Here is a 27,763-nt window from a genome sequence, read left to right as displayed (position 1 = left end):
GAGGTGGGATCAGGTGCCTAAGAGAAGTAAGCATCCCCTGTCCACCGGTCACATCCGCCGTTAATCCTATATCTTGATCAGTTAAAGGAGGTTATCCGTTGTCAAAATAAGTGTCCCAAGAACTGCCTAACAATCGGTATGAAACAAGTCAGACAATACTTGACCCAAATGATAGGCTGTATAGGCAAACTTGATTGTTATGAAGACCATGAAATTTGCAAAAGGCTGGCTTTAAACAAAACCGTTGAAACCCCTGTACCATTAACTTGTTTGTCAGTAGCTTACCTCGATTTAAAAACTGACTATACGCAGAACAAGCTCTTGCATATCGAATCAGTTGAGATATATAAACACTATATACAGGTGGTAATGGAATTATGCTACACAAATATTGGAAGTTGACGATAGAAATGCTGAAATCATCCCGTTTATCATAAAGTTGAGTTGTTAGCTTGTCGTTAATATTTACTTTCAATTGTATATCTAACTATGAAGCATGAGTCTGTGGTGTCTTTTATTTCGAGTACACAGGGATATATCGAATCGACATATAAATGAAAAATGTTACCGTTAATAGATAATACGTCGTCGATATATCTAAATGTCGCATTGAAGACCACAGCAAGAGATTTGTTCTTATAGCGTAGAAGTTGTTGATTAAATTCTGCTTCATAGTAATACAAAAACAGGTTAGCTAACAACGGAGCACAATTATTGCCTATGGGAATTCCAACAGACTGTTGGAAGACCTGATCACTAAAGACTACGAAGATATAGTCAATGAGGAATTGCAGCATATATCGAAGTACTTGTGCGTGAAATCAGATTTTTTTGGATGACTGATCGCTAGATATCAATATTTCCGTTTTCAGAAGCAACTGTCTATGGTTAGAGTTTAGCCCCGTGAAACCCCTGTGACATCAGCTTGTTTCTTTGTAGCCTGCCTCTATTTAAAATTGATTATGTGGAAAACGTGTACTTGCATATCAAATCAGACATAATCACCATATTCAGGTGATGATGGAGTATTGCTGCATACATACGAGAGGTGACGATATAATTTTAGAACTTTACAAAAATCTGATGTCATCCCTCTTGTCATAAGGTTGAATTTCTAGTTTTCCGTTGGCATCTGTTTTAAATAAAATATCCAAATATGAAGGAGATATGAAAGACCGAGTTTGTTTTTTTCCATTTCGAGTTCACTAGAACATATCGAATTCTTAATAGTTGAAACGCTTTCGATACATAAGAAGATCCCAATATGCTCCATTTCATAATTCTTGCAAGCCAACGTAACATTTCAAATATAGAATAAGACTTTGTTGTTTTTTAATACGAAAAACGCTGTCAATTTCATTGTTTTACAGATTGCAAGCACCTTTCTATAAAGTTAAGAATATAGCTGACGTTACAATACTAAAATGTATGTAAAATGAATAAAAAAGGGTCCTAGACAGAAAGGGTAACCGTCTAAATGAACAAGATAAAGGATGGCTTCACACTTCCTCGTACATGCAAGCATAGATACGACTTATTTGTTTCTTACAATGAATAACAAACTTTAGGTTCACAAGGAAGTAGTTGTAGTTCTTCTCAAGATAAGGGAAGGTATGACACGATACATGTCCTGTTTGCGACACACTTTAAACTTCTCTTCAACGTTAGATAAGATATGGTATGACCTATGTACTGATTTGCAAAATAATTTTAAGTTCCGCATAATTCAAAGGATGAGGATTTTTCTTGACCATGCTGTGCCTCAATATACTTAAAATTTGTATGCAAGGTATATATATATTATATATACATTATATACTACGATATAATGTATCAAATTTGTTGAATTAAACGTGTAGTGTCCAATGGCTTTTTTTGTTCACCTAAATATCTAATAAATTGGAGAAATTGGCACATTTCGGATGAATATTAATAGTTTACTAGGTACTCTATACACAAGGTGCTGTGTAGATATAAATGTACACATTCATAGGGGCCTCCGTGGCTGAGTGGTTAGAGCATCACACTCACAACCACACGGCCTTTTACCTCTAGTCGGCGCGGGTTCGAATCCCGTTCGCGTCGGTAAGTCAGAGAGTTTCCCAGTTTACTTTCGGAAGGTCCGTGACCTCTTCCCAGGTACATTGTATCTGGGTTCCCTCTTCCACCAATGAAAACTGGGCGCCAACAGATCACTGAAAATATTTGAGTATGGCGGAAAACAGCAAAACAATCAGCAATCAATCATTCATAAGAATAATTTAATTGTAGTCCATATGATTGTTAAAACAAGGCAAAATTTAGGGGTTCCGTTTTTGTTTGTACAATGAATATGTACATAGACTTCATTGTTTTGACATGACCATTCAAAGTCTGATTTGTGATATTGCAGCATTGTGCAATACACTGATACTACTTTTAGTATCGAATTTGTTGTGTATGCTTTTTATATAACAGAAACGCAGATTTTATTTCATGATACCTGTTTCGCTCTCTGTGTGTGCGTAACTGAGTCTTTGAGTCATGAATTTCACAGAATGAAACAATTCCATTCAGTCAACCGAAAGTTCACTGAAACGTTCAGGAAGGTGACTGAATGGCAAAACTCTGTGTGTCAGTCACCTTACGGTTTACTGAATTACATAGTTTCATCATGTGTTTGGTACCTTATTACCTCCATACAAACCGAAATGACGACATGGAGTTCAACATCACAGTTCAGCAGAAGCTGGTATCTATGGTGGCCGATATGTGCCATTTTACATTTCATATCGGAAACACGAAAAACAAAGATGAAATGACGGTAAAACAAAAAGTCGAATTGACGACAAAGCAAAAGGTTGACAAAATACAAGGGAAAAGATAACCAAGAAAACCCGAAAACTAGAAACAGATTTTTCGTTTTTTCGCTTAGCAACATTCCATTATCACCTGTATATGGTGTTTATATATTTTAACTGATTCAATACACAATAGTTTGTTCTGCGTATTTTCAGTTTTAAATCGAGGTAGGCCACTGACAAACAAGTTGAAGGTGAATGAGTCTTTAACAGCCTTGCATTTCGTAAATGTTATGCTATACGGTTGTTATAACATTCTAGTTCGCCATTACAATCTATCAGGTCAAATGCTGTCTGACTTGTTTCCTACATTTTTTTAGGCCGTACTTGGCACAATGATTTTGACTACGGGTAACTCCGTTTACCTGATCAAGATATAGGGATCATTGTGAGTGTTACCGGTGGACAGGGAATGCTTACTCCTTCTAGGCACCTGATCCCTTCTCTGGTATGTCAAGGGGTCCGTGTTTGCCTAACTGTCTAATTTATATTGCTTGTAGGAGTTATGAGATTGATAATTATTCGTTATCTTCACCTTTCATTCTAAACACGATACGGGTATAACATGCGCAAAATAAACGCTTCCTGACACACAAAACGGATATGAAAGTGAATATCACTACTAGTGTATAGTAGAAAATATAGTGTAACTTTCAATACGTGTTGTCTCTTCAGGAATCACATAAACATTCACCGTTACTTTGTATGTACATATGCATATTCATTAGTTGTGCAGAGGAGAGAGAGAGAGGGAGAAAGAGAGAGAGAGAGAGAGAGAGAGAGAGAGAGAGAGAGAGAGAGAAGAGAGAGAGAGTAATCTACTTCGATGTACGTTATTTCACAGAAGGCACGAACGTTAATTACTGGTATAAGTATTCGCTTACAAGCATTCATGAATTTCAGCTAATTTAAAAAATTGTACTGACACTTGCAAAAGTGATATTTGTGCTTATATTTGAAATCATCATTACCAGTAAAATGTTAATTTGGGTTTGAACCTGAAACATCCTGTGGTAAAGTTCTACAATTCTATCAAATTGCATGATACTCTAAGTATAACAATTAATTCCTGATATTGAGATAAACAGGCACGTATCATCGTTGTCATCACACTTTCTTGACGAGCAAGCAAAGATGGAAACTTCTGTTCAAATCTCAAAATTCTAAATCGTAAGAGAAGTGAGAGGGGCAAAGGGTTCGTTCTCTACATGTATTCAAAAATTAACTTGCTTTACTACTACTCTAAAAAAAAAAGCAGGCTCCAAATCAAACGACCTTTGCATGTATATAATATGGGATTTGTATGTTAACATGTCGAGAATGTAATATATGAAAAGGGGACTGACCAGACCCCTTGCCCACCCGAACCCGTGTCTGATATTCCATTCAATCAAAATAGTTTAAGAAATGATTTCGTCATTAGAATACAAGTATCTGCGCTCTGTAATTTGATTTTATATGATTCCTTCTATGTAAATATAGGAAGCACTGATGTGAAATAAAGCGTACCAAAATCAATTCTGTATACATAATACAAATCCTCATCAAATATGGCGGATAAGCAGAGAAATGTATCGGACACTAAACATTCTACTATATCTAGAATTCATGTTAATTTTGTTCATTGGTTACTTCGTTACTTTTGGGCGAAAAGTTGCAGATTATTGTCTTTTAGCCTCTAAATATCGACAAAACGTTAAAAAGCCAAACGAAAATCCTAGTCACTATTTTGCAGGATTTCTTTAGGTTTTTTCACATACAGTTTGTTGTCTTTTCGTCTTATCGTTATTTCGGGCAAAAAATCGCTAATTATCGTTTGTGTTCTATTCCTTTTGTCGTTGTTTCGCCTTGAAATGACGAAAAGGCTATAAAATGTAAAATGGCACAAATCTGCCAACATAGTTGTCACACACCTTGTAATGTAGCTATAGATTTCTCTTTGAATTTTTTTAGAAACTGAAAGATGATATATTGTGTTATATAAACTTTTCAACTAGAATTGGATATCGCATGATATATGTTACAACTTGTAATAAATGAAAATTAATCAATCAATGTCAAAATTTACCCGTAAGGCTTGCGACGGTCTGTGACCAGTCAACAAAAGACGATTATTCCTCCTTGACATGCACCTAATCCAACCTCCTGCATGTAAAGGGGTCCGTGTTTGCAATACGCCTAGTTTTGTATTCTTGAAAAGAGTTATGCGATTAATCACTGTTCGTTATCTTCACCTTTTTCGTATTTTCATACACACACTACTTTCAGAAGAGTTTTAAAAGCATCAATGGAGAGCAAACCAAGTTTATTTTTCGCCTCAGCCAGTTTGAAGAAAATCGTCTCTATCAAATGGTGTAAAGAAAACAATGTTTGTCAACGCGGTAACATAATTTCTATCTACCTTCATTTACAATGGTGGGTAGTAATGTTTTATTTTTTTTTCAAAGTTGAGTTCTAATCAAACGTCACCATCACTAGATATTTCAGAAAAAATATCTCATAGCTAATCTGGAAGGAATAACATTTGACTGGGGTATGGTGTTTTTCATTCAGTAATTTTAGATAGAAAAAATATTTCCTGTTATTTGTAAACAAAAAAGAGTCATTTACTGTCGCACCCTTCCCTTTGCAAAAATGTTTGCATTTGTCATTGTCACAATGCAATAGGTCGCGTCATAAGATATTGAGCATACCTTCATTAAAACAGTTAAATATGGCAATAACGATCCGCTCCATGTATGTGTACCTTAATATACATTTTTAACACTTCCTGCTTATTTAGCCAGTAAGGACTTGTGAGAATGAAATATATGACTGCAAAATATATTTTTGGAATATACAAATGTACATACTATTCGTCGGATGCAACAACGCCATTGGATATGGTATGTACACCAGGTGCCTATTCCGATGCAGTGATCTGCAGAGCAATCGGTGTAGGACAAAGGGAATCAGTTGATTATTTAACACAACTATGGAATTAACATACGAATACACTTTATTGTTAATCGATTCTCAAGGTTTCAGGAATGTTTTGTTTACTTGTTTTTATTCTAGAATGGTCTTCGGTTTCTGAGTTCCTCTACAACTGCTCAGTAGTATGTTATGTGTGTGTTTGTTAACAGTGACACAAAATGCTTGAATCTTTAAAGTGAACTGTAACATAAATTGCTCTCCATCCAATTTCCAATTACATGTACTACTACAATTATAATGGGTATTGTTGATTTAAAGTTCATCCTGTTTCCACCTTCAGTACAGTCCTTGACAATTAAAAGCACGACAAAAACCTTTTCAATAATAGTCTCGTCAAGACAAAGTAGTGCATTAAACCTAAGGGGGAAATAGACGCTGAAATGTTTGTACAGATGAAAATATAATACACTATTACGAAGGTTTTGTTTTTAGATTTGCAAGGTTCACCCTCAGAATACATGTGATTTCAAATAGTAAACAAGGAAAAAGATATCAAAGGTTAATGTTGTAAATGACTGAACTATGTTTACGAACAGTTAAATATAGACAACGATATGTGATTTCAAAACAGGAATGTCGGTGCAACACGTCGGAATTCATACTCTCAAGTATATTCAAAAATAAAATTCATTTCTCAAGTAAAATATCATACCTTATAGCGGGTTTATTCTGCGAGTCTAAAATATGGCAATTTGCTGGCTGAAAGGTATGCTAATATTTTTAGAGGAATAACATTTGGCGGGAAGGGAAGTGTTGTCTCTCTTACAAATATTGAAGTCGCATTTGGTTGCATATTTGGCAAGTGGAATTTTGACGGAAAGCCTTTTAACGGCTAAAATAAGCCAAATTTATAACCCCGCGTAAAACTCCACTATACGGTAACATACCTATGATATATATATAATGTATGGTGTTTCTAGCTAACACCCTGATGTGTCCACTGACATATATAGTTGCTACAAAATTAAAATAGGAATACCAGGATTCATTGATAGAGAAATGAAAACTTTTATCAAACAAAAGTATGTTTCTGCATGTATAACTTCTCTTTAGATGACTTATCAAAAGGCAAATATGCACAACAATCGACAACATGGTCCTGTGCCCCATCATCTAATTGTGCAGCAGGCAATGCAGTTGACAGAACCTCTAGCACATGTCTGAGGACAGGCTTCATTGGTCCCACGTCTCTTGACAAGACAGTGTGGTGGTTTGTAGACCTCGGTGATATCTACAGCATATACAACGTCAGAATATTGTTTAAAGACTATGGATCCGTATATGGTACATTTACATTGACTTTAGCTAAATATGGTTCATTATTTTTGAATTCTCAATAGACCATATGTATCGGCCCAGTATTCAAACATCTCTGTGGGTATATCTTTATTGGTTCGTGTATATTAGACTGGTTTACATATTTTCAATTTTCAACCTATCTTTTCTGTACATTTATCAGTACGATACGGCGTTTCGATGATTTCTTCGAAGATAAATTGTTTAGTATACGACGTAACTTGATATGTCAGAAAATAAACTTGCGATTAAAGAAATAATAGAAATAAAATCACACCATTCTTACCTTAATGTAGGCAGATACCGTTTATGATAATAATGATGATGATAATGATGATGATGGTTTTGAATACTAGCTTATTTGAATATGCTAGTGATCTTGATCCTTTCCAGGTTGAATGTCACTCTGGTGATTCAAACATTCAAACATGACCCTATGCTAGTAAATTCTGCATCAATAAAACACGATTAATCACTGTTTAACATTTTCATTTTGAAGAGGTATTTCTCAGAATTTATCAGGTACAGTATATTCAATTTTACTCACATAGGCAAAGCTAAATGTGTGTGCATGACAGATCGAAAAGTATTAAGCAAACCACTTTTGTTGTAAAAGACAGTGACATCGTCAACATGCAACAATTTTACAAATCTAAGAAAAATAAATGAAAATGGACATTTTCTCCTTAGCTTCACACTTAGGAACAGTTATCCAGAGGCGTTACCCACTTGAAGTTCAAGTATCAATTGTTTTATTATTCATATATATTTGTTGAGTTGTGGGCAGTGCATGTACAGTATGCTATATATTTCATTCAAGCTGAAATGCTTTGAAATGATGATCATGTGCCAAATTTACTTTTTCTTTCTTCATCTTTAAATCAACCCCATGAAAGGTGAAGATAACGATCAGTGAAAACATAGGGGTTCGAAAAGAGAAGGATTAGCTGTTTATGCTTGTTAGAAACTTTATGTTAAAATGATTCCTTTCTATGAACTGTTTGAAAAGGTGAAGGTAGCGAACAGTGATCAGTCTTATAAATCCTATAAGGTATTATATATAGATATTGGGAAAACAAAGGGAAAGTAAAAGTGAAAATATACCTCTTTCTTTGAATATAAATTATTTTCAGTTTCATTATTTGAAATGTAACATTATCATGATTACGTGAATGGTAGTACATGTGATTGAAAGTGTTTACCTAATAGTGAGTGTTGATTGTACTTTCTGACAAGACTACGGTATGCCAATTTTTGAAACTATCAATCTTCACTTTTTATTATTAGTTTCTAATTAATGCTTGCATCGGACATTGTACATGCACTGTTAGTTCATGTGTCAGGTATACACCCATTGTTTTTCAGAAGTCTTCCCAATGTAATAATTTTTGAAATCGCAAGCTTCCCAAAATAGGTCTATTCCCTACTGCATGCAAACATGGGTTAGAGTAAAAAAAAACAACCATTTATCTCATAATGATCCATTCCGTTTCAAAATGTTATCTAATGTTTCTAAATTCATCATTACTGTATCCGTACCTAGCTTTAGATTTATGGATTGCATGGTTTATCGTTATTGACATTCAAGACAGAGATAAAGTGTACATTGACAATGTATATCTAATCCTCTTTTGTTTTAGAAACGCGACAGAGAGGCCGTTTTGCAGGATTTTCCATATATCTATCTAAGCCTTCAGACAGGAGAGGTGAGTTCTTGTGTTATAAGGATGAACCACCAGGGCTGCCACCGTTAGACTTTAACACAACCTGTATTGGATACAGTCAGTACGTCATGTTTTACATTGAGAGATTGGATGGAGTTACGTATGATGGATACGAAATGTCTACCTTCACTGAACTATGTGAAGTGATTGTGGAAGGTTAAAAACTTTCTTATAATTATCATATTTATTCTTAGTAATTTTAAAGCAAAATGGACAGGTTACAGGTGTCAATTTTACAAACATTCCGAAAATAACACTGCAGTGTATATACCAGTTCTGAAGTGTAATTGCAATTAAGAAAGAGAAAGCTTATATAGGCAATGCCTGTTATCTAATGCAAGGTGAAGATAACGAACAGTGATCAATCTCATAGCTCCTACAAGCAATACAAAATAGATAGTTGGGCAAACACGGACCCCTGGACACACCAGAGGTGGGACCAGGTGCCTAGGAGGAGTAAGCATACCCTGTTGACCGGTCATACCCGCCGTGAGCCCCATATCCTGATCAGGTAAACGGAGTTATCTGCAGTCAAAATCAGTGTGCCAAGAACGGCTTAACAATCGGTGTGAAACACGTCAGAAAGCATTTGACCCAATGCGAGGTTGTATTGACGAACTAGATCGTCATAACGACCATAGAATTTGCGAAATGCTGACTTCAATCGAGACTGTTGAAATCCCTGTACCAACAACTTGTTTGTCAGTAGCTTACCTCGATTTAAAAACTGACTATACCCAGAACAAGCTCTTGCATATCGAATCAGTTGAGATATATAAACACCATATGCAGGTGATACTGGAATATTGATACATAAATGTGAGAAGTTGATGATGGAGAAGCTGAAATCATCCCGTTTGTCATACAGTTGAGTTGTTAGTTTGCCGTTAATGTCTACTTTCAATAAAATATCTAAGTATGAAGCAGAAGTGGACGACTCTGTGGTGTCGTTTATTTCGAGCTCACAGGGATATATCAAATCGACATTTGAATGAAAGCTATCATTGTTAATAGACAAAACGTCATCGATATATCTAAAAGTCGAATTGAAGGTCACAGCGAGGGATTTGTTCTTCTCACGTAGAAGTTTTTGAATAAATTCTGCTTCATATGAATCTAATCCATTTATGTTTATACCTGATAAAAGTTTGTTTACATAAATCTGTCTGACGTGTTGCATGCTGTTTCGTGGCACACTGATTTTGACTACGGATATCTGTGATCAATATATAGGGTTCACGGCGGATGGGACCGGTTGACAGGGGATGCTTACTCCTCCTATGCAACTGATCCAACATATGATATATCCAGGGGTCGGTGTTCACCCAAATTTCTATTTTGTATTGCTTATATGAGTTTTGAGATTGATCACTGTTTGTTATCTTCACCATTCAAAAGCAAAAATGCATCGCTGATGATTTGTATTTTTTTTTCAAGGCTGTAGTAAAGCTGGTGTTTACGGAAGTAGTTGTAACTTGACTTGTCCGGTCAATTGTAAGGATCAGAGATGGAACATCGTAAATGGAACATGTTTTGAATGTCTGCCTTGATGGATGGGAACATTTTGTGAAAATAGTAAGAAAGGTGTGGTGGTAGTACTGAGTTTCTTTGTAATTTTACTGAAGAAATAACAGCATATAGTAACTATATTTCCATTACACACAGAATGTCCAGTCGGATTGTATGGTGACGGATGTAGGTTTCAATGCGCTGGGCATTGTAATGAAAATACCTCGTGTAACCACGTGACCGGCCTATGTGACAGCGAATGTGCTGCCGGATGGATGGGACATCAATGCGATATTCGTACTTATTTTTTAAAAATAGTTTACTTTTTTTCTATATACAAAATAAGATGACAGGAAACACGTATCAGGATGGTGCATGTATATTTCAGATTATTAGGTTATTGGATACAATAGATACACGATCAGTATTCATTCAATACGCAAGTCGATTAGAAAAAAATAGTTTCAAGAATATTATTTAGTGTGCTGTAAAACATAATAAGAGCATGAATACAGTATAACTACACAGAGTCGTATGAAAGCAAGGTTCTCTGAATTTTATGAAAATTTGTTTTCAGGTTACACGATCAATAAGTATTGTAAACATCAATATTTTTTCTGTTCATTTCAATATGGCCACTATTTGAAGCGCCATCTATAATCTACCCTTTCAAGATTTATCCCATTGATATGTATGTACTTTAAAAACATGACCCTTTTCAGCAATAACTGAAACTGTTAATTAAAACTATTATATATTTCAAATCTTTGTGAGAATAGAAAAAGTCAATCATTTACAACATTTATCAGTGAAATATATCAAACGTTCTTATGAGAAGGTAACTTCAAAATTGGAAAGACTCCCTAAAACCGGAAAAAAATATATACGAGAGAAGACCCCGCCCTTTTTATTTTTACACGACCCAAGATATATATATATATATATATACATATATATATATATATATATATATATACATATATATATATGTTTGCAATTTATCGCTTCGGCGAATCCATAGCATTGCGATATTAATGGCGATGATAACGAACAGTGATCAATCTCATCAATGCCATAAGCTGTACAAAATATAGAGTTGGGCAAGCACGGGCTCTTGAACATACCAGAGGTGGGATCAGGTGCCTAGGAAGAGTAAGCATCCCCTGTCGACTGGTCACACCCTTGTGAACCCTATATTTTGATCAGGTAGACGGAGTTATCCGTTGTTAAAATCAGTGTACCTAGAACGGCCTAACAATCGATATGAAACACGTTAGACAGCATTTGACCCAATCATAGGCTGTGTTGGAAAACTAGATCGTTATAACGACCATAGCATTTACGAAATGCTGAGTTCAAACGAGAAAACATTTGTGCCATCAACTAGTTTGTGATTAACTTGCCTCGATTTGAAAACAAACCCTATGCAGAACAAGCCATTTAAAAGTGATTAGAGAGGTAAAGCGTAGTCAGATCTAATTTGAAACTTTGTAGCATCTGTAATCATTTGCCTAAGAAATTCCGGCTCTTGTGAATAAAACTATCAATTTCACACATGTTATATGATAATCATGCTTTAGGCGTTACTTTGCAAGTTATAGTAAATTAAATTTTGATATATATGTTGGATAATAGCTGAAAATTCATAAAATGAGTACGAATTGATATTTTAACAACCCGACACCTTGCCAAATACCATGTGAATTGTAAATAGGCAATGTACTTGGAAGATACACCTAAGTGTGTCACGTAAATGTTTGATTGATTGTATCTTGCTTAACGTCTCACTCGAGAATTTTTCACTCATATGGAGACGTCACCAAGACCGGTGAAGGGCTTCAAATTTAGGCCTATGCTCGGCGCTTACGGCCATTGAGCAGTGATGGTTCTTTAGCGTGCCACACCTACTGTTACACGGGTCATCCGTTTTTAAGGCCATATCCGAGGACCCGTGACATTCACATCCGATGCCGAGCGTTTGGCGATGGAACTGTCACTACCTGTTTTAACGACTTAAGTGTGTCGAGGCCGGGATTCGAACCCCGGGCCTTCCGCATGCGGGTTGAACGCTCTAACCTCTCGGCCACCGCGGCGGTGTCACGGAAATGAAGAGTTGAATAAGTCTTAACATCTTTACGGGAAACATGATATTATTGATCACTGTTCGTTATCTTCACCATTCATATTGAAGTGTTGCAGCAAAATCACTTGAAAATCTCCTAATCTTATGACTACATTGTAAAATATGAGTTCAAAATTTGATATCAGTCGATGTATATATCTTATGAACAACGATACTTTAAGTAAATTTGAAAACCTGCCCTCTGAACAATTCTCCACATTTCGCTTTTTTCATGCACACTTTAGATATAGCATTTTCTATTCAATTCATATCATTGAAATGCACTTTATTTAAACAATTTTGATTACTGGCACATACTGACTGTTATATCCACTGCTTGATTTATAGAATGTAAGAATGAAACATATGGCCCAGGCTGTGTTCATAACTGCAGTGGACACTGTCTAGGTGATGTCATTTGCAACAGAGAGACAGGCCATTGTGACGTAGGATGTAGTCCAGGGTACACTGGGTACTATTGCAGTAGAGGTCAGTACATTGTTCTGTTGTATCATATCTTTCGCAAATAAATGTTTGTACTAACTAAAATATGTTATGATATACCTCCAAGACCATTCACGGAGTCTCTCTATTCTATATATAGCCTTCTTTTGTATTAGAATCGCTCTCTTTCTAGCTCTCCTTTCTTTTTCCAAATGTATGTGTCAGCTGAAGAAATGACGTGATCAATCAATAACAAATTGTGGTTTACTCCAACGATATATTTTCTATATGAAAGCTTGCTCTGCTGGATATTTTGGTCACCTTTGCGAGAAACGGTGCAGCAGTCATTGTTTAGATAACATAGCATGCCACCACACAGATGGAATATGTCCAAATGGTTGTGCTGATGGATATCTCGAGGCACGATGTAATAAAAGTAAGGAGAATTCCGATAATATATTTCGATTCTAAGAACTGGTTTTAAAGAGTTTTTGTAGCAGAAGTATGAAGAGGAAACACTGCGCATGCGTCTTAAGCCTAAATATAAGCGATTCTATGCAAATAAGATGACTGAAATGCATAATATATATTATTAAACCTCAGTATGAGAATGCCATGCAACGCGTAATCTGATTGGTCTAGACTATCACATACCAGGGAGGACAAAACTTCATATCTCCCTCTCAGACATCATATCTCCCTATCATATTTACCCCTTGGGCATCCTCGTGCATTTCCCATAAATTGTACGTCAAGGTAGACGTAGTTTATTGTGACGTCACAATAAGTCCGAGTCATAACTAGCAAGCGTTAGACATAAACAATGTCAGAACGATTTCATCTTCCAAGTTCCAATGAAATAAACGATCTCCTGGAAGCCAAGGATGCGGCAAATACGAAAAAGTCTACTAAACTATCAGTGAAATGTTTAAGAGACTTATACAAGAGACTGGATTACTTGTAAATGCCGATATCGAAGGAAGAATCAAATCGTGTTTTGAAAACATTTTATGTGGGGGCGAGGAAAACGAACGGGGATTTGTTTAAGAAATCTGCGGTACAGAACATCAGGTACGTTGTGAAACGCTATGTGAAAGAAAAACGAGGTATAGACATTTTTTCAGACCCAGAGTTTACGGAAAGTAATGGTTTTTAAAACAATGTCGACAGATCTCAAGAGGAAAGGTCTTGGTAGCATCGAACATCATCCCCCGATATTAGAAAATGACATAAAACTGCTTTACAGTGGAAATACTCTGGTATTTCATACCATAACACCATATGGACTGCAGAAAAAAAGTATGGTTTGAGATTATGTTTCCATGAGAAAATCCACTTTTACAGTCGGGAAGGATAACACTGGGACACAGTATGTGTACCGATTTATGGATGACCTGGACAAAAACCGTAGAACAGATGCCCAGGGAAGTGTCACAGAGGGCAGAATGTACGAACTATCAGGTACTGTTTTTAAAATAATATTCAATTTTACATAGATTAGGCCCTATGAATATATAGCTGCTTTGTTAATCAAGTTTCTGTATTTTTGCAGGAAATAGCAACTGTCTGGTTCTGTCCTTCCAGAAGTACCTCAGCAAACTCCACCCTGACAGAAATGACTTATGACAGAGACCGAGGGATGTTTTCAACCAGGAAAATGAAGTCTGGTATTTGAAATCTGCAGTAGGAAAAAATACACTTTCTAACTTCATGACAGATATTTCCAAATTAGGAAAACTTTCTCATGAGTACAGAAACCATTCAGTGAGGGCCACTAATATTACTGTCATGAATATTGGTGGAATAAGTGGGCGCCATATCATGAAGGTATCAGGTCATAAGTCATAGTCTTCCTTGAAATCATATTCTCACTTTGTAAGTGACCCAAAAAAAAGAGAGAAATATTCGACACTTTAAGCTCTGCATTAGGTCATCAGAGAGATCAAATGGAATTAGGTGATTTGTCGGATGTTTTTAAGGATGACTTTGAACTGGAACCATTAGATGTCACTTGTATTGGAGATATGCAGACCATCCTCTGCGAGGTCGATCGAAACCAGGTTAACACTCGAAATCAATCTTCCAGGGGATTCCTTAATTTTAGACCAAATTTATCTGACAATTGCAACGTTAATATAAACATTAATTTTCAGAAATGATCATAATTTTGCAATGTTGTTATCTATCTATGATTCTGCATAGTTTGATTGTTGCTACAAAATAGATATGAAATAAAGTTTTCTTTGACAATTAGTTATCTTATGGAATGCTACTATTACACGTCTACAGTGTAGCCTGGCTTTGTTTCGATATAATAAACAATTTATTGCATGAATATTCGGGAGATATGAAGATCCCTGGGGGAATGTGGTTTTTCTTGGGTGAATAAATCTTCATATCTCCCTCACTATCATACAATAAATGTATAATACAACATTTATGTGCATATTCTGAACACGTTCATGTATGCATTGGTTGTATGTTACAACAACTGCGGGGGTTTGACTATGACATCACACTATGACGTTGCGTATGGCTTACTACAACCCGCCCAAACAATATGAAGAATTCGGCTTTGGCACAGGTACATACACTAAAATAATGGTATGAGAAAGAGCAGAAAGGATGTTGCTATTGCTGAACAAATGTTATCAGTCCATTGCCTAAACAGTTATCAAATATTTTACGTGTAATGATCAACAAAATGTATAGATCAACATCATTCCCTACAATAACGATCGAACAAGACTATGAACAGAATTAGCACAGCAATAACATCATATTCTATTTACTTCCGCTACACCTTACCAAACATCAGAGATTATCCCCTTTGCTAAATCGATTTAGTGAATAATCGATATCTGTAGTCCTTGTGACGTCAAAGTATAACACGGTGTAGTATATTTAAGCCATTGAATATTTCTATTAACCTTATTGTGCGTTTATCATAAATTTATTGATTGACATTGTCCTGTATTTTGTTGGAGTCTAATTTACATAGAAAAAAATTAAACTGATTGAACGTATATGATTTATTACTTCATATCTAACTATCAATTGTTAATATTTGTACGTGTAGCATGTGACCATGGATATTTTGGAGAAAATTGTTCTGGTGTGTGCTCCTCGAAATGCATCGATGTATGTCGACACACGGACGGTATTTGTGCCTGTTCTCCTGGTTATATGGGCTTTAATTGTAGCAAAGGTGAGCAATTTAAATGTCTTTACAATAGACAAGGGCGATGTTAACATACGAATGGTTATTGAAAAAAAGTGAAGACAAAGAATGATTAATCGCATGACCCTATCAATAATTCAAAGTCGATAACATGCTTTTGCAGACACTGACCAGTGGAAAAGTCAGATGTGTGATCAGGAGTCTAGGAGGAGTAAGCATCCCCTGTTGACTGATAAAAATAAATGGAGTAATCCGTAGTCAAAATATTCGTATAAAACATGTCAGCCAGTTTTCAAACAAGTCACAAGTTGTATTTACAAATAAGAGCATTGTAACGACCATATAATTCGCACAATGCTGACTTTAAACGAGACAGATCAAATTCCGGTAACACTAACTTATTTGACTGTAGCTTGCCTTAGTTTCAAAATTGATCATATTCAGAATGCGCTCCCCCGTATTTAGACAATAAACGCATATGTATATGATAAAGGGATATTGTTACAGAAATATGGAAAGTTGAAAATGTAGAAGGTGTATAGATTTCGTATATTCTCAAGTTACTTAACGTCTATGCTAAGTAAAACATCAAAATATGAATCAGAGATAGAAAACACGGTAGTGTCTTTTATTTCGAGTTCATCGGGATACATCAAATCGATATATAAGTGAAAATGAGTATTGTTGAGAGATAAAACGTCGTCAATATATTTAATTGTTTAGGTGAAGGTCCCACCAAAATATTTTTTCTCATATAGAAATTTTTGAATAGTTTATGCATTATAAGAATGGAAAAAAGACCCACCCAGGTCAGTTGATAAAGGAGCACAATTTTATTATCATGGGATTCCAAACAGTCTAGTTCACTTGCAGTTTCCTCTGAATTTGGGAACATTTATACTAAGTACTTATTTCTTTTTTATGAAGAAAACCCACAAGAGAATTTTTCTTACAAAATGTTGTGTTTTTGTTGAGTCAATTTCATTGATTACAGGTATTAAGACATTTCATTTCATGCTTAAAAACTAATGGAGTCAATTGTAGTTCGAGGAAATAATATCTGATAAATGTTTTGTTATAAAATATATACACTGTCTTTTACATTTCAGAGTGTGCGGGCTTCTATGGAATAAACTGTGATCATATATGTAGCAAACATTGCGTGAATTACACGTGTGATAATGTCAATGGGAAGTGTTTGGTTGGATGCACGGATTCATTTCGTGGGGAGAAATGTGATGAAGGTCAATACAACTATCTCTATAATACTAGTCATTTATTGATATTGATGCCAAAAAAAAAAAGGGAAACATTTAATTTTCAAATTTAAAATGACGAAACAGTTTTCAAATAGACACCAGGATTCCATAGGATTATGTTTTATGTCCATTATAGTTCACTTAGAGAGGTCCTGAAAATCAAATCAATAAAGCGTGGTTATAGTGGCGTCATACATTAGCTGAACATTGGTTCGCACTTGTAAAAAAAATCATTGGTTGATTATTATGAACAGTTAGACGGTTAACGTTCAAAGTCATTTCATTCTATATTGAAACAGGTGGAGATTCTAACAATTCCTGGATGATAGGCCTGGGGATTTCGGTCACGATGAACATCATTACAATGATAGCCATCACTGTCTTTGTGATTCTGTTAAGGTTGTTTGGGCTATTTATTTTAGAAAATATTTCAGTGCTATAAATGGATTTTATAACATTGATTTTGATCTATCAAATTTAAGGATATATGAATGTTACATGTCTATTTAATAGCATAGTGGAACTTCATCCCTTTTATGCAATATGAATACGTTTATATTAAAACTAATTATATAGATATATTAAACTTTGTGTGACATGAAGAACTCTTTTACATTTAGAAATTTATTCTGAAATTAAGAATATGTATTCTCTCTTTCCGTTTTTGAGATTACATCATATATACATTAACTAATATTGTATCTTGAATAAAAGTATTAATAGCCTTGCAACTACATATGGTTTAGCATGGTATCTGTTAATCTATATAAAACGTTAAGTATCACATCTATTCTAAAAACATTCCAATTAATTCCTTCAAGTTTTCAAAAATGTATGCTGCATAGAATGGTATTTGAAAGAAAGCCATCAACGTAGAAACAAATGGTTGATAATTATTTCAATAAAAGAGGAAAACGCTATATCCGCATACATTCTTTATTCATTTGAAATTGTTAGTTTCAAAATATATAACACTGTAGATATCATACCTTATATGCACTTCTCAGTTCCTCATGTGACAGTGACTATTTGTTTTATTTTCAATTTCAGGCAAGGCTATGTGACTTTAAAAACAAGGAGTAAGCACCTTATACAAAGTCATAGCCGCAAAAGGACAAGCACAACTACAGATACAAAAATGAAAGGCGACAGGTCCACGTATCTAGAGTTGAAGATATCGGGAAGTAAGGATGCATACCAGGAGCTACGAGTAATGGAAAGTAGAAGTGAATACCAAAATCTCTCATTTACCTGAATAGACCAGAATAGGGTTTTAAATGATGTTTAATAGAAAGGACATGTTGTTAGAATTTCGTTGATGAAATCTGAATTTTTAACATATATATTCATGTTCATCACAAAAGTTACTTTAAAGAAAGTTTCTTTTCATTATTTTCTCTAAGAACATTTTCCTAAGGGAAATAAATTTGATATATTGCGGTAACCCTTCCTTCACCATGCGCCATACAACTCAAAATATCATTTTCGTCTATAGTTCGTACTGAATGAAAAAAAACAACACATCTACCCTTGAATTGTCATAATGTAAATTTTAGAAATTATCTCAATGTAGTGTTTTCTTAGGTAATGGATTTTCAATTCCGGAAACATTTTCATGCGCGGGTATGTTGAGGCAGGTCATGCTTCATTTATGCACGTAAACTGCATAATTTTTAAAATCTGTCTTACACAGAGAGAGGGAGCTATTAACTCTTAAAAACTATTTTGGTTGTTTACATGAGAACATTTTGTATCATAACAACATGAAAAACATGCGCTTCCGTATGACGTCATTGCATGGCTGTTATAAATAGATCATGGGGGTACCTTAATAGAAAATGTAAAAGTAACACATTATCCCAAGATTTAAATGTTGGTCTAACTGGCGATAATTACGGTAAAACACCCATAGTATATCAGAATTACTGATAGAATCCTACCACTTTCAATAAGAAATAATTATTGAACATTTAAACACGAAACCATCTAACCCATGTTTTACATTTTGCACTGATGGCTGATGCTATGCAGTTTTTAAAAAAAAGTTTTCTTAACAGACGATTCTATCAGTAATTGCCGTGTACATTAGTTTATGACCTTTCAAACGGTGTATAAAAAGTCTCTAAAAGTATGCGGCCTAATGTGCTACTTTTGCAGTTTTATTTCAGTCTGTGACAGAGGAAAATCGGATCGACATGCTAAATGGAATGTTTTCTCCGTTAAACAAAATTGTCAATGAAAGATATCAACATACATTCTTAATATCAATAAATTCTCAGCGTTTCACATATATATATATACCATATATCCCATGTCATATATTTCAAATACTCCACATTTTGTCGATATTTGCATAGTACATACAAACAAATTCCTTGCATGTGTCAACGTCACTCGATGTATAGTCATGACGTCATCAGTTTACTTTCATATCGATCAGACAGAAATTACACAACAGCAGTATAGCATTTCGAATTTCGTTGGATCTTAGTAGCTGCATGGTTTATTTTATGCATAAATAAAACTTGAATAAAAAAAATCGAAATTTAATATATACTTAGTGATATACTTATTTCAATTATGACGTCACATTGTTACGCGGATTTTATCCCAGTAAAAATTTTCATAACCTGCCTTCACGTACCCGCGTGCTTTCTTGTTAATTTCCTGCACAATCAAAGAGATGAAAATGTCACCCCAAAGGAAACCCACACAAAAGGACTTTACTCAATAAACACACTACTCAATACCATTACCCCTCTCAACATCATAAGTAGTTCGCGGCATACGTAGCATGCTAAAAGTAAAGTAATTAACCTGTCGTCCACTCACCTAACGAATACTATTTTTTCACTGTGCAAATCATCATCAGTACCATTGTTGACTTTATAGTATATCCTAATGTTTATTTGAATAAATGTGAAAATACTGTTTGGCATCCTCAAAATTTAATTTCAGGAGGATTATTCTAATCGGCAATGGTTGAGGGATTCTACTATGCTTAAAAAAGTATCCTTAAAGGTCACAATTTCACAAATGTTATGGTCGTTATACTTTCAATGATGAAAGGCAAAGATGACGAGCAGTGATCAATCTCATGTGTCCACATTTCGATCAGGCAAACGGAGCCATCCAAAGCCAAAACCAAGTAATCAAGAACGGCCGAACAATCGATATGAAACACGCCAGACAGCATCCGACCAAATGACAGGCCGCATTGGCCAACCAGATCGTACAACCACAGCAGAATTTGCGAAATACTGACATTAAACGAGACTGTTGAAACCCCTGCAACATCAACTTGTTTGTCAGTTGTCTGTCGCGATTCAAAAACTGACCAAACGCAGAACAAGCTCTTGCATATCAAATCAGTTGAGATTTATTAACACCATACGCATGAGATAATGGAAAATTGCTACGTATATATGGGAAGTTGACGACAAAGAAGCCGAAATCATCCCGTTTGTTATAAAGTTGAATCGTTAGCTTGCCGTTAATATCTATTTTGAATAAAATATCTAAGTAGGAAGCAGAAGTGCACGTCCTCGTGGTGTTCCCAATTTCGAGTTCACTGGGACATATCGAATCGACATATGAATGACAATTATTATAGTTAATAAATAATACACCGTCGAGATATCTAAATGTCGAATTGATTAAGATACCCTTTCTTCTCACTTAGAAGTTTTTGAATTAATTCTGCTTCATAAAGATATAAAGCAGGTCAGCTAACGAAAGGGCACAATTTGTGCCGATGGAAATTCCAACAGACAGTTGAAAACTTTGATCACAAAAGACTACTAAGATATTGTCAATGAGAGACTCCAGGATATCTTTTATTTGTTATTTGCAAATACAACCTTCCGTTAGGTCGAATGCTGTCTGATAGGTTTCATACAAATTGTTAGACCAATCTTTACATACAAATGTTAACTACAGATTACTCCGTTTACCTGATCCAAATAGAGGACTTAAGGCGGATGGGACCTGTAAAGAGGGAATACTTACACTTCTTAGACACCTGATCCCACTTCTGGTGTCATGATATTCACGTTTGCCTTACTCTTGATTTTGTTCTGTTTATTGGATTTATGAGATTGATCACTGTTCGTTATCCCAACTTTTCGCAAACCTTTGATGTACATGTAATTATTGAATGGATATGCAGTGATTTGTTGTATTTCTGTATACTCACTTGCGTTTAAAATTTAAAGATGGCTACACATGACATTTCTACTACAGGACATTTTGTGAAGGATTCCCTTTAATTCATATACAAGTAAATGCAGATACTGAAACACTTTAATGTTGTGACTATAACATTCCAGTATGTTGACAATTTTATCACATCCGAACATGCAGGGTACGAACCAAGCTAAGAACTCCATATATGACCTTTAAAATTGTCGGTACCTTTGAAGTCCTATTTTTTCCGCGTGAGCTAGACATTGAAGGATCTCCGTGGATGTCACCTGTACCTCCGTGTGATAAAACAAAGAAATAATTTCCGAAATGATTCACCCAAAACACCTTTTCGCTTGGCCAACATCCATGCCCCCCCCCCCACACACACATTCATTATTTAAAAATTACTTATCAATCATTCAATTCTTGTAATTGTTGTTTAATGATACGTTAGTGTTTTCGGTACATATCCGTATGTAGACTTCCTTGCAGACGTTCACACCTTTTTATAAAACGCCTAAATTCTCGACATCCTGTATATAAACACCTGTGCTATTCCTACCACTCGTTGGTACATTGTTTCACGGCACGTGCAGCACAATTTCACCAAATAAAAGAAAGGTCATCAACAACGACAATCACATGCCAGTAATTTCAATTTGATAAATAGCAGTTCAAATAAATGTGTACCATAAGCAGTGGTTTATTTTTAACGTAAGGTTTTCATTCTAATTAGGAACAGGTGATTAAGGTAAGCTATATACATATACATGTTTACATTGGAGATGAATTTCATTATGTACTCAACTGTGATGCAATGTGAGCAAAGAATCAAATTTTAATCACCTAAACAAATGAATATTAAAAATATCTTTACTTTTAAACAAACCTTTAGAAAACTCCATACTTTCATTAAGAAAATGATAAAATAAAATGTGCTCCCCTACCTAGAATGCCCATACTTTACATTAATAATAACACGTTTTTTTTCTAACTTGATAAATACTTTATTACACGCATGTATTATTTACTAAATGTATATATGACATCCTTTTGTCTTTATATTTTTGTATACCATTGCATAATGGTGATGGGATCCAATAAATTGAATTGAGTACATGCAGTTTTGAAATATCACAAAGTATAGAGTTGACAACGATTGAAATAAAAATGCAGACGTTTTCTCGTTTATTCAGTGACTCACAAAGTTGCGCGTCTTCTGAATGAAAGTTATAGAAAAAACGTGCTAGGTTTTGGTGCGTTATAACATAATACTGGGGTACAATTAATCTCATATCCGCTAGCAATGGGTTTTGGGTCAACTGTGCCTTCGTGGACGAATAATCTTGGCTAGCGAAGATGAAAAAAATGCCTAGGCTAGATAGTCCGCTTGCATAAGCATGTATTATGAAGGTGAAATCGAAGAATTATTCAGTAAATTCAATGATGTTGCAGTATATATAGCATGTATTTATTTTATTTTCGTCTGAGAGGGAGATAGACAGCTAAACCCGTAATATCGTTTTAGAAGGGGGGGGGACTCATTTATTAGTCCTAACCCGGACCAGCCGAAAGATTTAACATGTAAAGAAAACAATATGGGAAATAAAAAGAGTATCAGAATGAAAGGGGATGCATAATTAATCAGAAAGAAATTGTACTTTCAAGATTCATACTGAACGTATTAAACTTCCCGTATCTGCATACATTCATGAATATTATAATCAATGATTACCGATGCTCTCTCTCTCTCTCTCTCTCTCTCTCTCTCTCTGTTGCATTCATTATCTAATGCATCTAAATATTAAATTAAAAAAAATAATAATCGATAGGATATATGAATGAAAGCAAATAATCGTTAAGTCATTTCTGTTTATATTGATATTAATCTTTTTTCCATGAACTAGTTGTTTTGACACCGAGGATTTACAGACTTAAATATTGATTACAAGCACGTAGAATCGGAGAGGGTGTAATTTGAAAGTTAGGGATTTAGCCTTGTAGCGACCTACCCACTGCACGATTTAAGAAATTGAAGTCGGAAGGGGAAATTGAAACAGTTTCAGACTACTACCCCCCCCCCCACACACACATGTTCCTAATTTAAGGTTTTCGTAATCGGACAATTTAAGCACCATTTTTGTTGTTATTTTATTGCTTGTCAAGAATTTTAGTTTAGTTTTAGTTTAAACAATATTTATTCGTAAATAATTCAAACAATGTCTTATACATGAGATAGATTGAGAAACAGGCCAAAAGACTTATATTAATCTCGCTCAAGAATTTTACACAACTTAACCGGTAACATATCCCTTCTGATACATTGAAAAATATAAGTAATGTTAGCACGGGGCTTTATAAAGATCAATCTGCAGTTTGGTCATACTTCGTCATTCAATAACTTATTTGGAATTTTAAAAAAAATTGCTTGTCGGGTTAACGGTACTATGATGTATGACTATAACAATGACCTGTGTATAACTTGTACATTCCATGCAAATTCGAAGGGGTTTTCGCCTCAGTAGAACAATGGGGGTCAGCTAATTCGTGTATTTGAAATCAACAGAAGTGCTTAGCTTTTTGCGGAAAGTGTGAAATATATTGGGTCGGTGCAAGATACCCGTGATCTTAGACTAGATCTGATATCGCGCCGACCCAATATATTTCACACTTTTCATAAGAAGTCAAAACCCAAACTAGCTAACCGTAATTTCGTTATACTGTGACAAAGACCCAAGGAATATGCATGGTATATACTTATTATACAAAACCATTACATTATCCAGAGACTCCCGATGAACATTTTTTTATGAAAACTTCTACGAAAGAACATTGAACATAAGTCTCTATCAAATGTAATGGTTTGTATTTTTGCTTCTATTCATTATGTAATAAAATAATTCCAATTTGTTAATAATCGACAATGCTCTAATTTTTACATTGGATCAAGTTATATTTGTCAAGATGCATATTAACACAATATGATGGAAGTAATTATGTTTAACAGCGCATTTGTCAGAGAGAGAGAGAGAGAGAGAGAGAGAGAGAGAGAGAGAGAGAGAGAGAGAGAGAGAGAGAATTATTAAATATCCCTATTACATGTTGTACATGTATGCTTTTCATTTACTGAATATACTAATTCGCATTCAAAACAGGAATTGCCTGAAAGTACCCATTAGTGAAACATAAAATTTAAGAATATTTCAATGAAGAAAGAAGAATAAAAGAAAAAAACTTCAAAACCAGGTTTGTTCAAAAACATAATATATAGTGTTTGGTATCGTTGGAATTGGCTCAAAATGCTGAAAAACAATATAAGTATCAGGGGGGGGGGGCATTGACATTTTTTTCTTTTCTTAAAATCCCACCCTTATCTTGATTATTTGGCCTGTGGCACATTTTCACATCTCCCGCAAGGCGCCCGTGGTGAGAACAAAGCTCCTAGAAGCTGTGTATATTCGCAAATAACACACACCGTGGAACACGGAGTACACGGTGTATCTCCGTGGATTTTCCGCCGTGGTCTTTACGATGGGGTGTAAAAAACTCGTGCCGTGTACTGTACTTCACCTTTGTAAAGTTCAGGAGGAGAATGCCACACCTAACAATGCCAATCCTTCCACACATGGCACTTCTTACTACATCCCATGAAGTCACTCCTTACTACATTACATCTTATACAACATAATACTTCAGGGCACTGCTTTATGTGGATCAGATTGTAATTCTTTCCTACGCCAAACAGTGTATGTATCACCAAGCGTCACTCCTTACTACTTCAAACAGCATCATCTTTTAGTTTAGCCACATTTCACAGCCTCGCTTCCTAGTATGTCACATAATGTCACGTATTACTACTGTCTACAACTTCAGTACTTAGTATGTTACACATTTATTTATACGGTCTACAACGTTACTACGTAGCACGTAACATATTTATTACTACTGTCGACAACGTCAATGCTTAGTACGTTACACATTTATTACTACTGTCGACAACGTCACTAAGTAGTACGTTATACATTTATTACCACTTACAATGACCCACAGAGTCACCTTACCACCAGGCCTGAACAGAGCTGGCCACGGTGTTATGATGTCGATACGTCGTTAAGTCCTGGGTAACCTTTTCTAGTACATCTTGATAATTTACCGTGAGTAGAGGAGTTGTTTAGATTTATTATTGTCATTTCTAGTATGTTGTTGATAAAGGGTGATGTTTTGTCAAGCGTGTATTTATATAGTGCTAGATACGGGGATACATATACACACGGGGTATTGTATTGTGTTTGCCATATAATTTACGGTGTCACATTTGCAGCAGTTAAAATCACGTCTGTTAAGATGGCTGACACTAATGATGTTATACATACATAAGTGACTACGTTTAGTGGTTTTGTTTTGTTATGGTGAACCCTTTTCGCCATAGTGATCCGATATAATGCTTCTTTATTTAAGTTACTCAAATTATGTACTTTCATCTAAATGAAAAGGTTCCGATCCAGTGTTCCAAATCATCATTTGACATCATGGCCATTACCAAGAAATCCTTAAGGAGTAAGCATCCCCTGTGTACCGGTCACATCCGCCGTGAGCCCTATCTCTTGATCAGGTAAACGGAGTTATCCATAGTAATCCGTAGTCAACATCAGTGTGTCAAGAACGACCTAAATAAATTACATTCGTAAGAATTAACTTAGTTGTTAATTTAAAATTAAAGTCAATGGTTATTTGTTGTCCGACTGAAATACATTTTCCAGGCCCAAAAATGTTTTCACAACTTAAATATCACCATGCTTGTAGGATTTTATGCGAAATGAATATAGATCACGTGTGTTGCTCTGGTATTGTTCATTGGTCTATGATCTTTGGCTGCAGTTAGTCGGGATTTATATCAGTTATTAATGCAATAGTTCTTCAGACAATGTACAACATCAGAGATGAAAGTAAAGGTTATTTTAAATATGACCTTAAACACGAAGATCGTATGTCAGGGTAGACGTTCGCACAGTGAAAACTTAAGCGGGATCTACACGTATACATTTGTCACTCCAGCAAATGCTGATGAAATCCCTGTGAGAGTGAGCTATTCTTTGATGGAACTTAAAACATCAAACAAGGGAATAATTTGATCCAAGAATTGCTTGATTTCAAACTACAATTCTGTGTTTACATATGGATATCTGTATTTTCATTTGCAGACCCTGAAACATGAAATATGTACGCTACGGTTCCCTTCTTTTCTACAACAAATCTTTAGATCTGGACAATCAGTCCGAAACACAGTATACTTGTTTGGTTGTTTCATATTTTAGTGCAGTAAACAAAAATGTCTCTTTACATAAAACTCATGATTCATAGATTTGCAGCATGTCACTAATGCAAGGTGAAGATAACGAACAGTGATCAATCTCATAACTCCCACAAACAATACAAAATATACAGTTGGGCAAACACGGACCCCTGGACACACCAGATATGGGAACCAGTGTCTAGGAGGAGTAAGCATTCCCTGTTGACCGGTCACACCCGCCGTGAGCCCTATATCCTGATCAGGTAAACGAAGTTATCCGGAGTCAAAATCAGTGTACCAGGAACGGCTTAACAATCGGTATGAAACACGTCAGACAGCATTTGACCCAATGCGAGGTTGTATTGACGAACTAGATCGTTATAATGGTTCGCTGCATTTATTTACCCACTTTGCAAGGTTAAGTGGAGTTTGGGTGTTGTAATACTTTGCGTGAAGAGTCTTGAGTGCTATACATAAAACGTCACGCACTGTTGCAAAATTTAATGGAATTGGTAATTTATCATAATGAGACATAGCTTACTACGACAGGATTCTCTGGTATGGCATAGTTTAGCTTCTGTAAATATCTTATCAGTTTACAAATAAATTACTATTTTTCTTTTGTGAATAAGCTTCGTGCTTTGAATTGACTTTATAAAATCATAACAGGCTACAACAGGTAAAACCAAAGTTAGACAGCTTTATAATATTTCAATTAGTAGCATAACTGAAAATGAGTAAGGTATCTCCGTAGTATATTTTGCTTTCAAACGAATAACGACATGCTTGAAGGGTAGCAGACGCTAAGAATTTTGATAACAATTTAAGAATGCACGGTGATGACCTTAGATAAATTATGAATGTAAAGTGCAGGTCGTAATGTAATGCAGAAATCTTTAAATATGCATCATAACCGCAACGAACCCGCCATATA

The 27,763-nt window shown here is 35.2% G+C and overlaps 1 pseudogene; it reads left to right on the top strand.

The window, feature by feature from the left end:
* Window positions 1–5,641: 5,641 nt before the first annotated feature.
* Window positions 5,642–18,862, top strand: LOC125663369 (multiple epidermal growth factor-like domains protein 11; annotated as a pseudogene).
* Window positions 18,863–27,763: the final 8,901 nt, after the last annotated feature.

The sequence above is a fragment of the Ostrea edulis genome, chromosome 8 (genome assembly GCF_947568905.1).
Source record: "Ostrea edulis chromosome 8, xbOstEdul1.1, whole genome shotgun sequence".
Classification (NCBI taxonomy): Eukaryota; Metazoa; Mollusca; class Bivalvia; order Ostreida; family Ostreidae; genus Ostrea; species Ostrea edulis.
Note: the sequence above shows the minus strand (reverse complement) of the source record. Positions and strands in the feature narration are given on the sequence as shown.